Source organism: Pogoniulus pusillus, chromosome 20, assembly GCF_015220805.1.
Source record: "Pogoniulus pusillus isolate bPogPus1 chromosome 20, bPogPus1.pri, whole genome shotgun sequence".
NCBI lineage: Eukaryota > Metazoa > Chordata > Aves > Piciformes > Lybiidae > Pogoniulus > Pogoniulus pusillus.
The window spans coordinates 1,697,396-1,720,531 of NC_087283.1; the positions used below are offsets into that span (position 1 = coordinate 1,697,396).

General features: G+C 48.5%; 1 protein-coding gene and 1 long non-coding RNA gene across 2 annotated transcripts in view; both read left to right on the plus strand.

Annotated features, from left to right (window-relative positions):
• Positions 1–23,136, plus strand: part of CDH11 (cadherin 11) — a 720,336-nt gene that overhangs the window by 4,741 nt on the left and 692,459 nt on the right. The gene's annotated exons all lie outside the window — the stretch shown is intronic.
• LOC135184183 (uncharacterized) lies at positions 566–21,746 on the plus strand. Its single transcript, XR_010305881.1, has 3 exons — positions 566–672; positions 15,908–15,961; positions 21,033–21,746. It is a non-coding gene; the product is annotated as an uncharacterized LOC135184183 (long non-coding RNA).

Consider the following 23,136-nt stretch of genomic DNA (forward strand, 5'->3'; position numbering starts at 1 on the left):
TAGGTGGGGTTGGTCTCTTCTGTCAGGCACCCAGGAACAGAACAAGAGGACGCAGTCTCAAACTGCACCAGGGCAGGTTTGGGCTGGACAGTAGGATGAAGTTCTTCATGAAAAGACTGATTTGCATTGGAATGGGCTGCCCTGGGGGAAGGTGGTGGAGTCAGCATCCCCGAAGGTGTTTAAAGGAGGCTGGATGAGGCACTTAGTGTCATGGGTTAGTTAATTAGAAAGGTTAGGTGGTAGTCTGAACTCAGTGATCCCGGAGGTCTCTTCCAACCTGGTTAGCGCTGTGGTTCTGTGATAGCCTTCTATTAGCATCAGCACCCAGAACAGTGATACAAGTACCACTGCTGTGCTTTGTTACCTTCCTGCTGTCATTTAATTGCTTGAGAATAGGTTGTCATAACAGCAGAGGCCCACGGCAACTGACTGGAGCAATCCCAGCTGGTGCAGTAGCCGTAGCAAAGTTCTCTTTAAGGAGGGAGATGATTGGTGAGGTCGTTGAGAACAGGGGTCTGTTATTTAGGGAAAATAGCTGTAGAATTGAGTCTCAGGAGAGAAGCTGAAGTTCCCTTATTTAACAGGAGCTAGGTGGAACAGTAAAAAGGTTCCCAGCACCAGGCAGACAAAAGTGCTTTGTTGTAAAACTCCTTGGTGGAGCCCTTGTGAACAGTAAGTGCACAGAAGGGGAACTGTGGGGCTTTGTTTGGGTTTCAGTGTGGGCAGATATTCTCTTAATGAACTTGACCACAAGCTATCTGGTTTGGTTTCATTTCATGAGGGGGTCTTACATGTTTTGGTTTCAACATGGGCAGATATTCTCTTAATGAGCTAAACCACAAGCCACCTCTTTGGGTTTCATTTAATGATGAGGTTTTGCATGTTTGGGTTTCAGTATGGGCAGATATTCTCTTAATGAGCTTAATCACAAGCTATCTGGGGTGGTTTCATTTCATGAGAGAGTTTTACATGTTTGGGTTTCTATGTGGACAAACAGTCTCCTCTGGTAATGAGCTTAGCCATGAGCCACCAATCTTGGTTTCACTTCATGAGAAGGTGTTATGTGTTTGGGTTTCAATATGGGCAGATATTCTCTTAATGAACTTGACCACAAGCTATCTGGTTTGGTTTCATTTCATGATGAGGTTTTACATGTTTTGGTTTCAATAGGGACAGGTATTCTCTTAATGAGCTTAACCACAAGCCACCTCTTTGGGTTTCATTTCATGATGAGGTTTTGCATGTTTGGGTTGCAGTATGGGCAGATATTCTCTTAATGAGCTTAACCACAAGCCACCTCTTTGGGTTTCATTTCATGATGAGGTTTTGCATGTTTGGGTTTCAGTATGGGCAGATATTCTCTTAATGAGCTTAACCACAAGCCACCTCTTTGGGTTTCATTTCACGAGGGGGTTTTACATGCGTATGTGCCGACCTCCCCGGGAGGCCAGGCAGCCTACTGCCTTTTGAATAATGATGGCATTAATCACTATTAATAATACATAGTGCTGACATGCAAATGTCTGCTTACATATGCAGACATGGGGGTTCAAACATGGAGATGCAAATGTTGGAGTGTTGGTGTTTGTTCCATTTGATGTTGAGGAACTCCAGGGGGAGTTTCTTCTCCTGAAAGAGCTTGTGTCTTATTTGATCACTCTGGGATGTGGCTTTAAGGAAATTAATTAGGTGGAGCAGAGTGGGCTCTGGAATTTATTTTCCGAGGTATTGGGTGAGCTGTTTGGTAATTTAGTTGTAATTTGCAGTAGGAGGATGGGTACACAAGAGGACAGAGTGTCAGCAGCCTGGGCTTGGTGCTGAGACAAAATAAGGATGTTTTCCAGAGGGATTTCTCACACAAATTGAAGTTGTAGCTGCCAGTCAAATCCCTTTTTCATTTGTGACTTGCAGCTTTTGCTCATAAATTTCAATGAATAACAAAGGAGGTTAAAGTCCTGCAAAAGACCATATTGAGCAACAAACTTCTTGTGGGGGAGCCCTTTCCTCTCCCTCACACAGATGGGAAATAAATGCAATCCCAGCTGCCTAAATCAGCCTAAAATTGCCAGACACCCAATTTTCCTCCCATAAGAGGAATCTTAACCTCCTAGAGAAGGCTTATATTACTTTTTGGATTCACTTATTTCTTTTGTATCAACGGAAAAAAATGTCCTCACTGCAAGAGTGGTCAGGCATTGGAACAGGCTGCCCAGGGAGGTGGTGGAGGTCCCTGGAGGTGTTCAAGAAATGTGTGGCCCTGGCAGCTAGGGGCATGGTTTAATGGTCATGGTGGTGTTGGGGTGATGATGATTGGACTTGATGACCTTAGAGAGTTTCTTCAACCCTGAACTGAGTCTTGCTTCTAACCTCCTGGATTTGGCTGCATTTGAAGTGAGCTCGTTTTCTTCATTTGGTTGCCTGATTGCAATCCAAAACTCAGTCTTGTGTTGCACAAAGCTCTGTCTGTTGCATCTAGCAGTGGCTTCAATCAGGTTTTGCTCCAGTGGTGGGGAGTGTGGTTAATGGAATAGAAAAGCTGTTTCATGTAGTTAAAAGTGGGGAAGAAAGTATTATTTTACAGCTATACTGGCAGTCTGCCTTGGATCTTGGGACCTTTGCCGACGTGTATTAGTAGTAGAAACGAATGTTCTCTCGTTGTAACCTCAGAGTAAAGCTATTGTTGTGTTTACTAGGCCAGAACTGCCCTCTGGAAGTGAAGTGTTGTGTTACTTGTACTCCAGAATGGGATCATTTGTTCTTTTAAGCTTTCTTCCCATGTTTTGTTGCTTCTCTGTTATGAAGCTTAATTACCTCAAAGGAAGGATGTGGTAAACCCACAACAGTTTTAACAGATGTCTAAATAATTTCAAAGGTTAAGAAAGTATCAGGGAGCTGGGGCTGCCAGTTTGCAGTGACATTGTGTGGGTGGTGTGTTTGTAGGTGGCTCCACGGTAGCACAGCTCTTTCTGGCTTCCCTGCGTGCCAGCTTTGCTTCAAAGCGAGGACTGTATTTGATAAGAGGATTTGGCCCTTCTTTCCAGGCACTCTGTAGTCAGCTGTAGCTTAATGCACTCTGCAATGTTCTGCTGGTTTGCTATAGAAAGATCAGTGTTTTCAGACTTGGGCATCAAGCAAAGGGCTTACTTATACATTCCTGTGGCTTCTCTTTTCGTCTTCTCTATGGCTCTCTCCTGAGCTATCTCCAGCTTCCTAATGCAGATGTTGGTAGCACAGAACCTTTAGGGACTGGGAGAGAGCTGCAAAAGCTCCTTAAGAAGCTGGATGACCACTCCAGCAGGGGAAGATGTGCTAGCAGCTTGGTGACTTTGAACTGGCTGATGTGTTTGGCCTTGGCTGTGGGTTGCATTACTCCTACATGACCCAGTGCTGACAAGGTGCAGTTTTTTTTCCCAGGGATGCAAGTTTCTGGAAGTGATGCTGCTTGTTTAGGGGTGGCATGACTATTTTACCCAGAGCTTCATGTTAATAGCAGACATGTAGTGGTGATGCAAGTCTTCTTAATCCTCTTTAAGCATTTATCTATTTCTTCTTTAAAAGAGTTGACAGGAAAGCAAATGATGCCCTGCCTGGTTTTCTTGTTCTCCTCTCAAGTTCTTATATAGACTCAGAGGCAGCCTAGGAGTCTGTTTTGAGAGGCATCATTCACGTCATGTCAAGGTTTCCAGAATGCTTGAAAATCTAAATTAAGCAGAATGGCAACACTGCCTGAAAATGATTTTGCTTACAAGTGAAAAGAGACAAAGACTGTGCTCTATGGGTTGTGCACCAGAGGGGAACTGCTGTTTTGGGTGGATGGATGGATTTGAGGTTGGCTCCTGTGTGTGGCTGTGAGTGACTGGATATATGTGAGTGGGAATTGCAGCTGCCTGCCCCAGCTGCACTGTGCCACCCCTGCAAGATCCCCTAAAACAGGTCACAGAGTTTCTGGTGTGGGGCTGGCTGTGAAGATTTTGCATGGCTGTACATGTTCTACTGCTCACCTTGCACGTAAGGCAGACTCTGGGGTAAGGTAGAGGGGTGGAAAGAAGGTGGAAAGGAGGTTGGGAGCCCCTGCTGGGGACTCTGGTTTCTGGGAGGGCTGCTGTGTTTCTGCATTACCTTTAACTTGTCTATTTCTGTCTGTAGCTGTAACTATTTGTGATGTGTTGTAAATCTCTGCCTGTATCTTGTGCTAAGCTGGGAATGTAAAGCTGCATTCCTTACCTGCCAGCTGGCTGAGTCCAGTCTGGGTGACTTCATTGACTCGGGGGGTGGGTAAGTCTCAGACCATCACATCTTTTTTTGGTGCCCCATGTTGGGTAAGGAATGAAGCTTTATATTCCCTGCTTAGCACAATATGGAAACAGATATTTACAATGTAGTATAAAAATATACAGCTATAGACAAGTTAAAAGTAATAGAGAAACACAGCAGCCCTCCCAGAAACCAGAGTCCCCAGGAGGGGCTCCCAACCTCCCTTCCACCTTCTTCCCACCCCTCTGCCTTATCCCAGAGTCTGCCTTACGTGCAAGGTGAGCTGGGAGGATCAGCAAGGAGGGTTAGAAGCAGAATGATTAGTTGGGTTACACAGATCCAGGCAGAGCAGCAGAGGCCCAGGGAGGAAACACAGACTCTGACAGACAGAGACTCTCTTATCTGTGTTTGTGCCCTTGCTTTTGTACATCTCAGCAAGCCTATGAGTGCAGCAGACATCAGCATTGTTTCCCTTTCACAGCCTATCACCTATTTTTACCTCATTAAAATATTCCAGTTAGCCTCAAACCAGCACAACTGCTACCTCCCCACATATTTTCTTGCTTGCTGTCCCGAGCCTTGCCTGTGTGCTCTGCTTCCTACTGAGACCGCACAAGACAAACTCCCCCTTCCTTTGCCAGCCTCCAGATAGCAGCAGCATACCTGCTGTCGAGAGCTCCTTGCTTTGCTTCTCCCCCTCCCATATTTATTGTGTTATTAATTCCCCTTCATAATATTAAAAATGTTAATTCTGTGTTTGCTAAGCCTCCTGTTTCCCAGGGAGGCTAAGCCCAAGCTCTTTAATCTGGCCGCACACCCTGCTGCAGTTCGGGAGCATCGTTACCGGTTTGATTGCTCTGTAAGGCACCTCCCCGAGCAATTACCAGCTGCAGGCTGGAGCTGTGGCAAGCTGCTCTCAGCCCTGCTCAGGAAGCCTTTGTGAGCTGGCCTGCGAGCCAGTGTCTGAGTGCTTGTTTGCTGAGGCCAATCACAGAACCCCAGGGGCTGGAAGGGACCTCCAAAGCTCATCCAGTCCAACCCCCCCTGCCAGCGCAGGGTCGCCTAGAGCAGATCACACAGGAACACATCCAGGCAGGTTTGGAGTATCTCCAGAGAGGGAGATTCCCCAGCCTCCCTGGGCAGCCTCTTCCAGAGTTCTGTCACCCTCACAGTGAAAAAAATCCTCCTCACGTTGACATGAATCTTCCTGTGCCTCAGCTTCCACCCATTGCTCCTTGTCCTGTCCCTGAGCATCACCCAGCAGAGCCTGCCTCCAGCCTCTTGCTCTCACCCTGCACCTCTTTATAACCACTGATGAGGTCACCTCTCAGTCTCCTCTCCTCCAGGCTAAAGAACCTCAATCCTTCAGTCTTCCCTCATGAGAGACTGACAGACAGCTCCTTGGAAGAGGGGTTTGCAGGAGAAAGCAGCTTGGGCAGGGTCTGAGCAGACAGGGAGGTGCTTGAAGGGGAGGGCAGCTCTGGTTGTGTGGAGCAACACAGCCCAGTCAAGGTCCCTGAGCAAAACTTCTCAAAGGTGAAGTTACTCCTAAAAGAGGGGACATGAAAATGTCTCTCTGGGGAAAGCACAGTGGGATGTCCTCTTCCTGCAGGGAGGAAGCTGATAAGTGAATCGTAGAATGGTTTGGGTTGGAAAGAACCTTGAAGCTCATCCAGTTCCACCCCCCTGCCATGGGCAGGGACACCTCCCACCAGCACAGGTTGCTCAGGGCCTCGTCCAGCCTGGTCTTGAACACCTCCAGGAATGAGGTGGTCTCAGCTTCTCTGGACAACCTGTTCCAGTGTCTCCCCACCCTCACTGTAAAGATCTTCCTAACGTCCAGTCGGAATCTGCCTTGCTGTAGCTCGGCACCATTGCTCCTCATCCTATTGCCGCCAGCCTGTATAGATAGAACTCCTCCAGGCCCCTTCCAGCTGCTCAGCCTGTCCTCAGAGCAGAGGTCCTCCAGCCCTCTGATCATGCTCCTCCTCTGGGCGCTCTTCAGCAGATCCGTGGCCTTCTTGTGTTGGGGGCACTGGAACTGGGCACAGTGCTCCAGGTGGGGTCTCATCAGAGAGCAGAAGGGTAGAATCAGACCTGCTGGCCACACTTCTTTTGATGCAAGCCAGGACCCTGTTGGCTTTCTGAGCTGCCAGCTCACATCAAGCACCTCATCCACCAGCGCCCTCAGATCCTCCTCATCACCCAGGTTGTATTTGTGCTTGTGTCTCTGCCTTTCACACTCCCTGCCTCTGCCACCCTTTGCTGTCTGGTGAGCCTGCTCCCAGGGCTATGGTGGCATACAGGAACTCTTTCTTTGCCTTCTGAGCATGAATTGCTCCAGCAAAATCAAAAGGTAGAAAAAGTGAGTTGTAGCTACTTAACCAAGGGGTGAAAGCAGGCTAAAAATAGCAGCATGTTTCTGCTGCAAAGGCAGCACTACAGTGGTGGCTGGCTGTGGGGTGGGCTTGGAGCTGAACAGGTGTGTGGGTGTCTGGAACAGGACATGGGATACTTTGTGTGCCATGAGTTAAAGGATGTAGGTTGCTACCCACAGTGACTTAGTTCAAGTGGCTTATATTTGGCACAGTATGCCTTCAGCTTACAGAAGGAAATGCTAAGCATGGAGCTCTTAGTGCTCTGCTCAGGCTTAGCAATTATGAGGAATAAAAAAAAATTACCAGAGCCTAAGCTCTTAGTTACAAACATGGGGAGAATGAAGGGACAGGAAAATTATAGCAACCCAGCTAAACCACTATAATTAAGGCTGAATTGCTTTTTGTACTACAGCATTCATGGAGTAAAATGTTGAAATAAATGAAAAGCAAAAGCTCAAATACTCTTTCTGACTTAAAATCTGGTTTATCTAACAATGTGTGTGTAACTTCTAGGTTTCTCTCTTCCTTCTCCTCTTCTTACTGATGATGCCCTGCCCTCCAGATGGAAATATGTCTGAGCTGCTCCAGGTGGGAGGACTGGGCTTGTTCTTGCAGAGGTGCAGCCCTCTGGAGTACTCAATGCCATGTATGAAAGGCTCCTAAATCTTTGTGTGGGTTTAAAATCCCCTGTGGTATGGAATCAGAGATGCTCCAACGTCCTTTGTGTTCAGATTAAGAGCCAAACCAGCAGATTTTTGGTGCTGGTTTTGCACAGTTTGTATGCTTGGTGAGTTCTTTAGTGAGGGTGCAGCAGAGGGAGAACAGTGGTTGTTCATACAGACACAGAATGGTAGGGGTTGGAAAAGATCATTGGGTCCAACTCTCCTGCCAGTGCAAGATCAGCCAGGGCAGGTCACACAGGAAAACATTCAGATGGCCTTGAAGGTCTCCAGAGGAGACTCCACAAGCTCTCTGGGCAGCCTGTTCCAGGGCTCCAGCACCCTCACAACAAAGAAGTTTCTCCTCATTTCCTGGGTTCCAGACTGTATCTGTTGCCTCTTGTCCTATCACAGGACACCACTGAAAAGAGCCTGGCCTCTTCTTCTTGTTATCCACCCCTTAGATATTTGCAACCTCTTTCATTCTTCTCCTCTTCATCCTAGACAGCCCCAGCTTTCAGCCTGTCATCATCAGACAGACATTCCAGTCCCTTCATCATCCCCACAGCCTCCATTGGTCATTCTCTGGTATCTCCATGTTCCTCTTAAATTGAGGAGCCCAGAACTGAACATAGGACTCTGCTCACAGTCTCACCAGGGCTGAGTAGAAGGGCAGGAAAACCTCCCTTGGCCTGCTGGCCACACTCTTAGTGCACCCCAGGAGACCATTGTCGCTCTTGGTCACAAGGGCATGTTGCTGACCCGTGGATAACTTACTGTCCACCAGAACTCCAGGGTCCTTTTCCATGGAGCTGCATTCCAGCAGGTCAACCCCTAATGGCTGGTTGGTTTTGTTTGTAGCTAACTTCATCCTTTCTGAACTGCCACACTTCTGCACAGCAGACCTGTCTGGCTGCCTGTGCATCTCCATCAGTCCCCTGCTGATAATGCTGGAGTCCAGGGGCTGAAGCTGACAGTAATGTAGAGGCTTCAGACATACTAAGTTCTGCCAACTTTGGAGAAAATCCTCAGCTGGGGGGTGGGGAAGAGCTATATTAAAGTCCCTGCTGGGGGAAAGTGAGGCAGAACCCAATCCATGTTGGCTTTGAGAGGCAGACCTAACCAGATTGAAGGTGTTATCAGCTGGGCACACAGGGACTGTGGGGAGAGGCTGAAAGTACATAGAGAGGAGGTTAGCAAATGCAGGACATGGGTCTTGCTGTTTGAAAGCTTGTTTGGATCAGCAGTTTTGAAATGGGAATACTTTCCAACGTGTGAGTTTCAAAGGCATCCCCACAGCTGAGGAGCAGAGGCTTTCTTACTGACAGGGAAAAGCACCACACAGAAGTTGGTGGAAGACTTATAAAGTGAGGGGGAAAAAATCCCCACATAGGAGAACAAATTAGTCTTTGTGGGTGCCGTGGAGGCAGAGAATTAATGTGGCTGAGTCAGGAATTATGAAAATAGAACTATTTTCCTGAAAACCCTGCCCTCAGACTCTCTCTCTCTCTATATTGATTTGTGTGTATGTATGCAGAACTAGTTTAGGTTTATTTACAGATTCTAATTGGATCAGGAACTCTTCAAAAGGCTGTTATGGCCAAATGTAGAGGTTTAGGAAGGCTAAGCTCTAAGCCCAGCTGTACCCCACTCTCAGTCAGGCTGAGCAGAGAATCGAGGGAACAGCAGGCTTTACTGGCAGAGGTGAGATAGGTGTTCAGCCATCATCCCTTGCTGGATTTCTCTGCTGTTCAGCTGCCTTCTGAGCTGCAAGCAATACCCAGAAGTCTGGATGCAGGCGGTGGAAGCCCAAGGCCAGTGGCAAAGCTGCCAAGCTCAGCGATGGCTCTGGACATGGCTGCCACAGGACAGGGACTGGTGGGAGCGACGCTGCCTCGGCCCCAGCAGGGGAGAGCCGAACTGCTGGGGTCTCCCCAGTTCGGAATGGCAGCCAGGATATGCTCCTGCCTGTGATATGCTCCAGAGTGGGGGGGTCCAGGTGCCGCTGGCAGCTCTCCCAAAAGCACCCCAGGACTTGCCAAGCTTGCAGGCTTGCACAGAATGGTGCAGCAGTGCAGAGAACCATCCGAAGCAGGGATGGTGTAAAACCGAGAGCCCTGTGAACAGGTAGGAGCTGTCCAAAAGCAGGGACAGTCCAAATGGGAATTCTGTCACGGCAGGAACCTGTGCTGTTGGGAGCTCTTTCAAGGTGGGAACCCCCTCACCTTCTCCCTTGCTCTATCCTTTTCTAGACCAAGTGTCCCTTTGCCACTCTGCACTGGGCAGGCACACCCAGCCGAGCACCAGCCCCACGCCAGCGCAGGCTCCCGCATGGGTCAGCACACCTGCAAAAGGCCTCCTGCCGCTCCCCCTTCAAGCCTGCAAGGCTTGTTCATGCCTCCTCCTCCCCATTCAAACCCCGAGTGGGATTTTGGAGTGCTCTGGAACAGTGGAGAGAATTCCTAGGCCGATGGGGATGTTCTGCAGGTGACACTGTGCCCATCGAGGCTGCAGGAGTTTAAGTACAGCTGCGTCCTGCATGGTTCTGACACGACGAGCCAGCTTTGTGCCTCTGCTTACCCACCTCGCCCCCCCAGCTGATAAACCACCAGGCAGCTCTTTGGAGACTGTAAGAATGACTTCTAGATCTTGCTTACATGAACTTGGGACTCCCTTTAAATTGTATCTCGGGCTGTGAAAGGATGGAAGCTGACGCAGGGCTGACTGCTCCTCATGTTCCTGCTAGATTGATTCTGTGAAGGGCGCAGCGAGGCCACCGATGAGGGCTGCTGTAAGTCCCAGCCAAGCCGAAGCTTGATCTCAGCATGTTCAGGAGAGGGGGGAACCAGGAGCTCACCCTGAATGGGAGCAGCAGTCAGCCTTTTTTCTCTGTTTCTCGATTCCCTTTCATGTAAGCTTTGCTGTCTCTTTGTACCCATCTGCTGCAGCAGCACTGTGCACTCTGAGCTTCTGTAACATTTAAGAGTTGTTCTGTTTGTTTCTGTGGCTGTGGAGGAGAGCTGGAGGAAGGCAGCTCTGAAAGTTCAGAAGCAAAAGAGCAAACGAGGCAAAGGGCATCCCAATTTAAGGGAGTTCAGAATTTGTTGTTAAAAACTTAGCTGGTTGGAAATCCTGAGAACTGAGAACGCAGTGGTCAGGTTGTTGTCTGCACCATCTGCCAGGAGCTTCTTGTAACCCTGAGTGTACCTTTATGGTGTCTCTGGCTTGTTGGCTGCTGGGCCCTCACTACAAGACAGACAGTGAGGTGCTGGAGCATGCCTAGAAAAGGGCAACAAAGCTGGGGAAGGGTCTGGAGAAGAGGGCTGGGGAGGAGCAGCTGAGGGAGCTGGACCTGGTTGGTCTGGAGGAGACCTCATTGCTGTCTACAGCTCCTTGAGAGGAGGTTGCAGCGAGGTGAGGTTGGTCTCTTCTCCCTGGTATCAGCTGAGAGAATGAAAGGAAATGTCCTGAAATTGTGCCAGGGGAGGGTTAGGTTGGAGATGAGGAAATATTTATTTCCTGTAGGTCAGGGTTTGGTTAGGGATTGGAACAGGCTGCCCAGGGGAGGTGGTGGGGTCTCCTCTGGATGCTTTCAAAACCCATCTGGATGTGTTCCCATGCAGCCTGCCTTAGGGTGATCCTGCTTGGGCAGGGAGGTTGGGCTAAATGATCTCTGAAGGTCCCTTCCAACCGCTACCATTCTGTGGTTCTGTGATGTCCTTGTCCTGTTTCACACTGGTCCACAGTTGGATTCAGTGGTCCCACCACAGAATGAAGTGAACACAAGTCCATGTAGAAGCAGCCCTTAGGACTGAGCAATAAGGTCATGTTGCTAATTGAGGGCTTTGCTGGACATGTGATTTCTTACAGCAGATATTTTCTGTGTTAAATTTCCTTAAGCTTAGCATAATTTAACACAGTCTATAAACAGAGATAGTCTGAGCAGCTACACAGCTCTGCACTGCTTTTGCCTTCTAAATTTGTGTGAAATGACCTCTGAAACTCCAGACAGACTTAGCTGAGGATGTGATGTGATAGCTGAGCAGGATAATTCTGAATGATAGCTTATGTTAAAAAATAAAAGAATCCTCCTCAACTGGAAGACAAGAGAGAAAGGGAAGAGATGTGCTGCCTCTCTCCAGGAGCTGTGCTGCATAAGCATCAGTGATTCCATTTGGTTTATAGATTTGCTTGTCAGTTTAATGGTTTATTATCAGGGATCCAGTCAAAGCTGGCAATAAAGAGAACATAGCTTTACTTTGATTCAAAGTCTGCAGCAGATATGCCAGCAGAAAGGATAAATAAGGCATGGAAAATATGCTGTTAATAAGAGGAAATACAAGTAGTGGTAAGAATATTTCACATGCTTTATTTTGGTTTCAAGCAGAGTGTTGAATACACTTAAATTATTAAGTCATAGTGAATAATACCTTGAGCATGGGTTGAAATATTCCCTTCTGGAGCAAACTTGGGTTTGTTCTTGTAAATCTGGTCTTATAAATAATTTGCAGAGAAGAGAAAGCCAAGCCAAACATGGTCCTCTCTGCTTTTGTGTGCTTCACAGAAAGGCAGTGTCTTCTGTGCGAGGACCTCGCTGCTGTTCCCTGCCAATCTCCTCTCCAGGTGGAGGTGTGATGTAGGATTTGTGTCATTCTGTCCTTCCATGGCCAGGCACAGTGTATAGGTGAGAGTGTTATGTGACCAAGTGCTGTCTCTCTCTTTTCATGCCAAAAGCCATGGGCTGGCCAAGCAAGTGGCTGAGGGACGGGCAGCAGGCCCTGGCTCGGGCAGTTAAGTGTGGTGTGCCCTTTTGGGCTTGTGCTCTTCAGCTAACTGCTGTGTGGATGCAGCTGCTGCTTGCTTACCAGGTTTAAAACAATTGCTTCTACTCCACCTTTTTGGGACAGACCAATCTGGAGGCTGGCAGAGAGGAGAAGCCACCTTGTTCTAGTTCACTTGGCAGCCTCACTCAAGCACAATGAGAAAGAATCCATATTCCCTCTAGCCACAGAGCTGCTCTTATGCCCACTGCACCGGAGCTGCGGGTGCCACCAGGGGCTGCCTGTAAGAGCGTCAAACCCTGGGTGCAGCTCCTGTGCTGGTGCTGGGGAGCTGGAGCAGCTGTGTGAGCAACCCCAGGGCTTCCTGAGCCTGCAAGGCAGGTGCTGCTGCGGCTCAGTGATCTCCTCCAGACCCTGGGGAGAGGCAGCCAAAGCGTGGGGAGCACAGTGCTGAACCTCAGAGTGAAGTGCAGAGGTTTTGGAGTTAGAAGATTGCTAATGGGCCAGGAGGGTGCAGTGCATGTTTGGTGCAGCTGGCACAGAAATCCTCTGGGGCAGACCTTGTTGCTACCCCATTGATTTCAGCTGCAGCTGGGAATATTTTGTGCTTGTATAACCAATGCCTGCCTGCAAGTCCTCAGTCAAGGTGGAAAACTTGTTTAATGCAAGAACATAGAAAAGTCAGTTTGTCTTCTCCCAGAGTGCCTGGGTTGAAAGAAATTGGTAACATCTGGGAAGAGCCAGGGACAGGCTTTTGTGAGGAGAAAGAAAGGAGAGCAAAAAGAGAACAAGGGAGCATTTTGGTGACTTCAGCTGAGAGGAAGGAGCTGAGCCAGGCAGCAGTGCAACAGTCAAGCAGGTTAGCAGAGGTGAGGCCTGGTAGTTGATCTCTGGAGTGTCTTCACATGTAGGTACTCAGTCTTGTAGTTGGCAGGTTGGTTACACTACCCTGGTGGAGCTTTTACAGTTGAATTGTGCTTCTCATGCTCTATCCAGATCCCAGACTCTGATCTCCTGTGCTTTTAATCATCCCTTGGCCTCAGTTTGCTGCAGTGGAGGCTTGCTTTGTGGTGGTTCTACTGCACTTGACACCAGCTGTGGGAGCCAAAGCTACATTCTGCCTGATTTTCTTGACCTGCTTCTTTTTGTCTACCTGGAGTCCTGCTCTGGAGAGATTTCCACTTGCTATGGAGTACATCTGTAATGTGACTGAGCGACCTGTGCTGGCACAAAAGCACATTGCTCTATAACTTCAGAGTGTTGTCTTGGGTGAGCATTTGTCTGAATAGGAGTCATCAGCATCTAGTGACCTTCCTTTGTCCCTGTCTGGATAGATGTGACCTGTTCAACTCTTCCATGGGGTTTGGAGACTGCAGTAAGACCTCTGAGTTCTGTGTAGGCAGAATTCCCAGGCTGTTTGAAAAGCTGTTAGGAGGCTGCTCTGAGTTGACTCAAGGGAAGCCTGGTGTGGAACTGTCAGTGCAGTGGGCCCAGAGCAGATGAACTTGTGCTTGTGTGGACACCTCCAGAGCCCTGCCACAGGGCCACTGCCGAGAGAGGAGGTGGTGAATTCAAAGGTGAGAGGCTGTGCATGGGGAAGGAAGATGGCTTTGGGGGTAGATGCAATTCACCACTTCCCTCTGCCTGCTGCAGGGAATATAAAAAGCAGAGATTGTGCTCAGCAGAAGGTGGTTGCTCTTGCTTCACTCCCCATCCTAGATGCCTCCCATTCCTTCCCCCCTCCCCTTTGCCCCAAGAGCTGTTCCTCTCCCGTTCTCTCTATGGCTTGTGAAATCTCCAAGACAGCATGTGTGAGGGAAAATGGAGCATCCAGAGGAAGGGGAACTGGAGCCCATAGCATTGCCTGTGCTCTGGAGCTGCTCCCTTTCCTCCAGCTTTTCCTGGTGCACAGCTGAATGCTTGAGGTGGTCACGCTTGGGTGCTGGTGGTTTATGGCAATTAGTGAAGGGTTGAATGGGATGTACTTGAGCAGGAGAGTCCAGTGCAGCACCCTGTGCAGCCAGAGAGAAACATGTAAGCCTTGGAAACTGGTTAGGTCCTCAGAGCCAAGGAGGAAGTGTAGCTCTGCAGTCTAAGGCTGCTGTTGGTGTGGCTGATAGCATCCTGTGCAAGAGTGGAGACTGGATCCAGTCTCTGAGCAGTGATGCTGGGACTTGGGAATAAGGCAAAACTGTTCCAAGGGAGGTTTAAGTTGGACAGCATGCTCTAGTGGGAGGTATGACTGCACATGGCAGAGACACTGGAACTAGATGATCTTTAGGGTCCTTTCCAAGCCAAACCATTCCATGATGATTTGCAGGCACAGGAGCAAGCCTGTGTTTCACTCCAATGCAGACCTCTGTGACAGGTGCAGATCAGCTCATTAGCTGGAATACACCACCTTAATTAGAGAAAGGCTGTTTGTGGTTGCATTTACTGTATGGAAAACAACATCATGCTAAAGAAGCACCAGCCAAGGTGGGGGTTGCAGGTTTTTAACCTATCAAACTCATGGTCAAAGTGGAGAGTAGAACTTATCTGTGGTGGAGGTTGTTGTTCTGTTTTTCTTTCCACTCCATGGCTAATATCTGTATGATGACCCTGGTGTGACTGTCAGATTGCTGCAATTCTGCACTTGGCACTCTGGTTGTGTGTTTGCCCCATGAGGGTCAAGGATGTACAAGAGCTGCTGGGAGTCTTGGTTGCATCAGGAATACAGGATGAGGCAGATGCTCCACACAGTTTACCTTCTTTATCTGAGAGTGAAAACAGCTACTGAAGAGGGGAGAAAGAAGGTTTTATGAGCCTTGAATGAAAATAGCTGTGCTCTGTCTCCCCATGAATGTGTGATCCTCTTTCTCCCTGCCTCCTTAGCTGTAAGAAGGTGATGTTGCTAATTTGTAATGTAGGAAAAAGCATCATGTGATAGACTCTGCTAATTACAGCATCACTCCTTGTAAAGCAACCATTTCCACAGACTTTATTAAACTGGGGGACAGTGAGTGCAGTGGAGGCAGCTGGCATCTCCTTGGCAGGAGCCCTCTTGAGATGGATTGCTTTTTCCTCTATGCCTCTTACAACCTCCCCTTGTTCTCTTGGCTGCTGATGTTCCCTTCTAATAGGACTCATCCTTTTCCTGCAAGAACACCAGAAGGCTGTGAAGAAGAGTTGATTGGCTCAGCTTCACATTCTTCTTGCTCCCAACTGCCTGTGCCTTTTAGGGCTTTGAAACTGATATGTTTCCCCCTTCCCCATCAGAACATAGCACAGAGTGGTAGAGGTGGAAAGAGACCTCTGGAGGTCATCAAGTCCAACCTCCCTGCCAAGGCAGGATCACTTAGAGAAGGGCTCACAGGAGCACATCCAGGCAGGTTTTGAAAGTCTCCAGAGATGGAGATTCTCCCACCTCTCTTACAAGCCTGCTTCACTAATCCATCATTCCTGAGTTAAAGAAGTTCCTGCTCGTGTTGAGATGTTCAAGTTTGTGCCTGTTACCCCTTGACCTGTCCCTGTGCGCCACTGGTCACATTCTCCTGACACCCACCCTTGAAGCACTGATAAACATTGAGGTGTTTATCTCTTGGTCTCTGTTTTAGACTAAGAAGGGAGTTTCAGAAAGCAATGAGGTCTCCCCTCAGCCTCCTCCAGACCAAACAATCCCAATTCCCTTAGCTGCTCCTCACCAGCCCTGTTCTTCAGACCCTTCACCAGCTTTGTTGCCATTGTCTGGGCAGGCTCCAGCACCTCAATAGCTTTAGGGGGCTTATCAGCTCATTTGAAGTCATATCAAAGCTCAGCCCTGTGCCATAATCCATCACACGTTTCTTTCTTTCAGGGTTCCAAGAAGAACAGACCAGAGGAGGATGGTGCATGAGGAAAGGTCTGACTGGTAAGCAGTGCCTGAGGGTATTTATTTTTGGGGATTTTGGTACAAGACAAAGTCCACTTGGCATACAAAATGGGAGCAGCAAATTTCCTCTAGCTATACCTGTACATTGCCAGGAGTAATTCATCAGACTGGTAGCTCTGGTGGTGGTGGAATGTTCCTGAGCCAGGCACTCAAACTCTGCTGGCTGTTGAGAGCTTGCTCAAAATGAAGCACTGCTGTAGCTGTGAGATACTCTGGCCTTCCATGGTGCAGACTTCTTCACAAAGTTACTAGCATGCTGTCATCTCCCACTCTGAAAAAGCAGTTTACAGAAGAGATCCTTCCTGTCAGTAGGAAGCTCTGCAAGAGCTGCACAAGAAGACAGTAACTAAATGCAGGGCTGGCAATGGTGTGCCTGTGGGTCTGGAGGCAGAGAAGTGGCTGGGGGGCAGCTGAGCCTGCTGAAATGCAGTTCTTCCTGGCTGTGGTGTTACATTAACCAGTTCACCCGAAAAGAGGCTCTGGATCACTTTGTTGCAGCAGATCTGCTCTGCAATGTAGAGCATAATGTCTGCACTGGGTTTTGGGTCTTACTCTTCCTGGTGGCAGCAGTAAACGCAGCAGCAGTGGCTTGCTTTGCTGCTTCTTCAGGCTCTGAATGAGATCTTTGGTTCTAGATCAGAGGGATAAGTTACAAATAAAGAAAAATCACTGTGTAAAACGTATTTTGGGGGGGGGGGGGGGGGGGGGGGGGGGAAGAAGGAGGGAATCAGATACATCTTGAGTTAGTTTATGTAGGAAGCTCTTGGTTAACAAGCCCTGCAGTCTGCTTTGTACAAGAGAGGCTCCCTGCTCATTTGTTTTGTTTGTTCCACCGGTGCCTACCTGCAGGAACAGGAAATTCCTGTGATAATCTTATGGCAATACCTTGGGTTGTATCATTTACTCCCCTTCTGAGGGAACTGTTGTGTTACACAGGGACAAAACAAGCACAGGCTGGGGAGGGAAGAGTGCAAACATGTTTCAGAGAGGGCTGATGGAAACCTTCCTGCCTGAGGCTGAATTATGACAAAGAATACTGAGTATGGGTTCGTGCATGGTGGTGTTGGGTTAGGACTGAAGCAAGTCCCACAACCTTCATGTAAGCCCTGCCTGCAAGTGTTAGGTGTCCAGGAGCAGTAAAGAATTTCTTCCCAATACCCAGCTTAAATCTCCTCTCTTCCAGCTCAAATCCATTGTCCCTCAGCCTGTCACAACAAGCCCTTGTAAAAACTCTTTCCTCAGCTCTTCTGTAGCCTCCTTCACATACTGAAAGGCTGCTCTAGGGTCTCCCCAGAGGTCTCTGCTAAGTTTTAATGACCTCATGATGTACTCCTGTGACATTACAGCTAAGTATTGCTAATTAGCTAGAGGGGCTAAACGTTTTTGATGATGGGCAATTGAGATTGCTGCTTTATTTAGTTCATCATTAGCTCGGAAAAAATACTTTTCCCCAGAGTAATGAACTGGTTGGCTGCATCTGAAAAACTGGATTAGCACTGTGGGTTTTTTGACTCCAAAGTAAATCCTTGTTTGCAGTACTTCTTGAAGTCTGAGGTAGGATGTGAAGCTTGAGGAGGGCAGATTTAGACTGGAGATTAGGAAGAAATTCTTGACAGCGTGCATGGCGAGACACTGGCACAGGCTGCCCAGGGAGGTTGAGGATGCTCCCTCCATGGAGGTGTTCAAGGCCAGGTTGGATGAGGCCTTGAGCAGCCTGGGCTAGTGGGAGGTGTCCCTGCCCATGGCACAGGGTTGGAACTGGAAGAGGTCCAAGGTCCCTTCCAGCTCAAACCATTCTATCTGTGAATGAGCCTGTGCCTAGATTGAGGTTCTTATGTTTGGGAAAGCAACTCTGTGTGTGCCACAACTGATGGCCAAAGTTAGCAGAGTTGAATTGGATGAATTTGAAGTGTTTGGTTGTCTTGGGTTCAAATGCAAGTTCCCAGAGACTCTTATAAATTTAGTAGACCCAATGACAATTTATAGAATTTATAGAGCGCCCTCCCCTCTTCCCCCTCCTTTCCCCAAAAGACAGGGAGAGAGATAAAGGTAGGGACACCCAAATAAATCAATCTCACTCGATTTGGAAGTTAAAAAGGAAAAGTTTAACAATAACTTAGAAAAAGGGATTGGAGGTAGGGGAGTTTACAAAGGATAAGGAAGGGAAAACAGCAAAATACAAACAGGGATGGATACAACCCGAGTAATGTGATGGTGTCTCTGCCTCGTGGCTGCCACGTGTTGTGCTGGTATGCAGTATCAGTGTGTGTGTGATCATGAACGCAGGAAGAGAGAAAGAGCAAGAGACAGGAGAACTCCTGTCTTTTATACCACAGGAAGTGGGGGGAGTGGGCTAACCATCACCTGGAGTGTGGCCCACCCCTGAGGAGGGGCCAAGACCCCTAGGGTCAGGTTCAGGGTCACTCCCCCAGGAGTGTTAACCCTGTACATTGGTGTCTGCCCTAGTTTGTGCTGAAGCTTTCTGTTGGATGAGGGGTTTGTGCTTTAAATAGAGAGTCCTAAGAGCCATTCCCTCCCGCCCCCATTTCACCTGGAAGTTGCCTTATATTGCGACGCCAATTTCCCTGGGTACCTTGGTGCTTCCTGTGGACTATGTAGTGAGGAGCTCCTGATGCATTTGGACAGCTTTTCAAACAGGTTGTCTGTGTGGAACAGAACTGTAGAAAATGTAGCCTTGTAGAAGGGAACTTGTAATTTGTCACTATAGGAATAGGAAAGCAAGCCCTGAACGTTCCTCAGCTTCCCGAGCAGTAAAACACACCCTTTCAACTCTGCCAGGCACTTCTTGCTTCTGGCACAAAGGAGGAAAGTTCAGCCACTGAACGTCCTGAGGGAGAGCTCTGAGCTTCCAGATCTGAGAGCGTGTGGGAATGTGTGTGAGGGGGCTGGTGGAGCAGGGAAAGCATCTCCTGCATCCCTCTCCCGAGGAAGCACATGAGAGAGGAGAACGATGACAGGCTCCTCTGATCTGCTCTCACTAACAGTTCTTACTTGGCCACCTAGCTGACCCGAGATAGCTGCCTCCCTTCTTCTCCTTTTCCCTTGGCTCTTGCACCAAGTTGGAAGTGCTGCTGCTAAGGAGTGGGTTTCAGCAGTAATCATGTCAACAGAAAGCACTGCGATCTGCAGGCAGGCCAACCCCTGCACTGTCCAGAGGCTCCTGCTTTCAATTGCCTGCATCTTGCAGCTCAGGATGGCTGCCACAAAAATCCTGCCTCTGTGGAGTACTGAAAACCTGCCTTGGGACACTTCTGCCCTTTTCCCTGTGCAGGCTGTTCTGTCACTTTATACAGGACAGTGCTATTTTGGAGACAGTCAGTGTGAAGTCTTCACCAATATCAGCCTCAGCATCTGTTGCAGTGTTACACCTGATGCAGCTGGCCTCAGCCCAGCCAGCCTGGGCAGATCCTTCTGCAGACCCAGCTCCAACACTCCCATCCAGCTTAGTGCCATCTGCAGCTATGCTATGGAGCTTTGCTCCAACCCTGGGCAGAGCATGGCTGCCCTAGAAACATTTCTCTGGATTTCTGGTGTATCTGTGGCTGCACCTGAGCACAGTACCCGAGTACAGTACCTGAAGCAGCTCTTGTCAGAGCAGCCAGAAATAGGTAGAAAATGCAAGTGAAGCCAAGTGATGTTGTGCCCTTCTCCTTAAGGAGCTTGCTTCAGAGAAATGGAGTCTGTGCCCTCTCTCCTTTATCTCCTGGGCTTTGGTGCTGTGGGTTTCAGCATGGTTTTAAGCAGCTCTACAGAAGAGCTCTGAGAGCAGAGGCAAACACAGAGAGGCAGATACATCTATGAGGCATGGAGGTTCATGTGATACAGAGAAGGGGACAAAACCTCTCTAGCAGCATGCAGCAATCACAGCAGTAAGAGGTGTACTGGTAGCAACAGTGTGCTCTTGAGGGTTAATAAGAGTGGTGCCAGTGGCATCATCTGACAGAGGAAAAGACCCACTGAAGCCTGGAGTGACAATGGCTGCTGAGACTTTCCTTTACAACTTAAGCTTTTGCAATCCTGTGCAGCAGAGACAGAATGAGAAAAAGAGAACTTAAACAGTTCAAATGCTGCCAGTTGGCATTGCTGACAGAATGCATGTAAATGGCATAAAATTAACAGATTATGTCCTGCCAAGTTGCTTCTTAATTGGTGTCATTCAGACCTCCTTAGCAGGCATTGTAACAGCACAAATTTGGTCTCCCCAAGGTTCTTCACTGCTTAAATAAGACAATGCAATTCCTTAGTAAGCCCCAGATCTGGAGCTACTTTTCCCTGAAATCTTGACTTGATAATAATGCCTTTGGGCTCAATCTTGCAAGGTGCTGAGTGTTTCAGCTCCACTGGCTTCAGAGGTAGATGAGGCTCTCTACCCCCCTTGCATCATCAAACGTCTTCCAGCAGTTCCTCTCAGACAGAAAGGGATTTTCCTCCTGAAGCCTGGGATGGAGAGGTGTGAAGGTAAAGTGTGACAGCTGCCTCTACCTTTCCCTTCTCAGTGGGGGCTGTAGCATCACTTCTGTTACACTGGCACCTTACAAACCCAATGATAGAAACTCTTTGGAAGTTATATGCCAGATCTAGACCTACTTTTCAGCCAATCAATCTAAAAGCAAGGTTAGTACCTGGAATGAGAACTTAATCACAGTTTGGTTTAAAGGGGAAAAAAATAACCCAATCTGCTCTCCATGCTGGCTTGATGGACACCAAGGAAGCCATTGTGGTTTGTTATGTTGCTGACCTGCTAATTAAAGAGGGCTTGGAAAAAACTCCCATCCTGACACTGGGGATGTTTTGTGGCTTATTCTGTGTGAGTCCCTAAATTGCCTTTGCCAGAACTAGCTGTAATAGCTTTAAATGTTAGACAGTGTACTTGGGATTGTATGATTAATGCCCAGGGCTTTGATACCTGCATTTCACTTTGCTATGGACTTGTTTGGCCTCCCTGACTCGATTGTTCTGTCTCCAGAATTAGTGAAACAAACAGGTTTAAAAGCTTTTTAGCTATTTTTAAATGGTTTAAAATCCCTAGGTATGAAATAAAGATCTGTGAAGCTATCTTCTGGGAGCTTAAAGTTCTTTGTGTCCTGGTAGTCGCTGGTACAGGTGTTACTGTAGGACCTAGAAATCTTCATGATGTCTTCCCTGGGCTGGATGCTGTTAATACAAACCAAACAGCACAGGAAATGGGATCTGTTCCTCACCAGCCACAAGAGCATTTCTCTGTATTTGATGTCCTGAAGAAGCAAGTGAACACAGGTGAGGTTATGGGCTTGAGGCATTTGGAAAGCCATCTCAGTACCTACCTCATGCCTTGTAGGATTTCAACTTAGAAGGGACCCACTCCTACTCCAGTCACTTACTGGCTCAGGAGTAAAGGGCATGAAGACCCTGAGAGAGTGCTTGGTGTAGCCCAAATGGCATTCTTTGACCACAAAAGGCTTCAGATTAAGTCCATCAAGAAATTTGTGACTCTCATCCACTGATGGCATCTGAAGGGAAGCAGATTGCCACTTCAAAGGACTCTAGTCGTGGGCAAATTGGTCTCTGCAAAGTAGGGGCCAGCACATGGCCTTTTGCCAGTCTGTGTATTGCTGTAAAACATGACCTAGGAAATATTTTTGGCCTGATTTTCTGAAACCTGTGTTCATCCTGTGCCTGAGAATTGGGATTTGTACTTGGGGAACTACCTGGTTTTTGCATGGAAGATGGATATGCTAAGGAAACTCTCTGAACACAGTTAAAGAGCCCAGTAAAAAAATGAGAGCTATAAACATCCTGCTTTGGCCATCGCCTCACATTGCATCAGTGATGGGAGGTGATTAGGAGCACTTTTAATATTTGCAGATGCCTATTGTACAATGGTTTAGGTTGGAAGGGACCTTGAAGATTGTCCAGTTCCAATCCCCTGCCATGGACAGGGACACCTCCCACTAGTCCAAGTTGCTCAAGGCTCTTTCCAACCTGCCCTGGAACCCTGCAGGGAGGAGACATCCACAACCTCCCTGGTCAAACCTGCTCCAGTGTCTCCCCACCCTCCCTGTAAATCTCTTTCCTTATATCAAGTCTCAATCTCCCTTATTCCAGTTCCAAGCCATTGCCCCTCATCCTTTTTTCTGTAAGCCCTTGCAAAATGTCCCTCCCCAGCTTTCTTGTAGGCCCCTTCAAGAACTGCCAGGCTGCTACCAGGTGTCCCTGGAGCCTTCTCTTCTCCATGCTGAACACTCCCAACTCCCTCAGCCTGTCCTCATAGCAGAGATTCTCCAGCCTCCTGATCATTTCTGTGGCCTTCTCTGGACCACTCCATCAGGTTCATGTTCTTCCTGTGCTGAGGGCTCCATGGTGGACACGGCAGGCAGGTGAGGTCTCACCAGAGCAGGACAGAAGGGCAGATTTCCCCCTCAGTTTGCTGGCCATGCTGCTTCTGATGCAGCCCAGGGTGCCCTTGGCCTTCTGGTCTGCAGCACACCCTGTGGGACAGTATCTCACTCAGTTGTGTGCTGTGCAGAGCTCTAAGAGAGGAAAGTGCCTTTGTTGCCATCACTGAGGTGGCACAAGGAGCTGTCCCAGTTGTCTGTGTCCCATTTGAGATCCATACTTCTTCAGACGTCCAGCAGAAGGCCTCATCTAGATTCAGTTAGCAGTGCTTTAAAACATGCATGCCCAGCTGCAGAGGGAGCAGCGTGGCCATACTGCTGCTGATTTGGCTGCTGGCCTGACTTTCTTGCTTTGCAGACTATTTTTTGGGTAGTTTGGCAAATCTCTACTTCTGGGCAGTTCAGCACATCTCCTAATACAGCATCAATTGAACTGTAAAAACTAATGGAGTGGAATGCATCAGGGCTCTAAAGGCTTGTGGCCAACCCCATATATCCTGTGCAGTGGAAGTGGCCAGCAGCTTTGGGTTTGCCACGCTGGAGCTTAGTCTTGAGCTGCAAAACTGTCCAGGCTGATGAAGCTGAGAGCAGCCTTGCAGAAAAGGACTTGGGGGTGCTGGGCAGGAGGCAGCATTGGGCACTTGCAGCCCAAAAGGCCAATGGCAGCCTGGGCTGCATCAAAAACAGTGTGGCCAGAGATGGAGAGAGAGGGGATGCTGCCCCTCTGCTCTGGGAAGACCTGATGTTTCTTGCCATGTA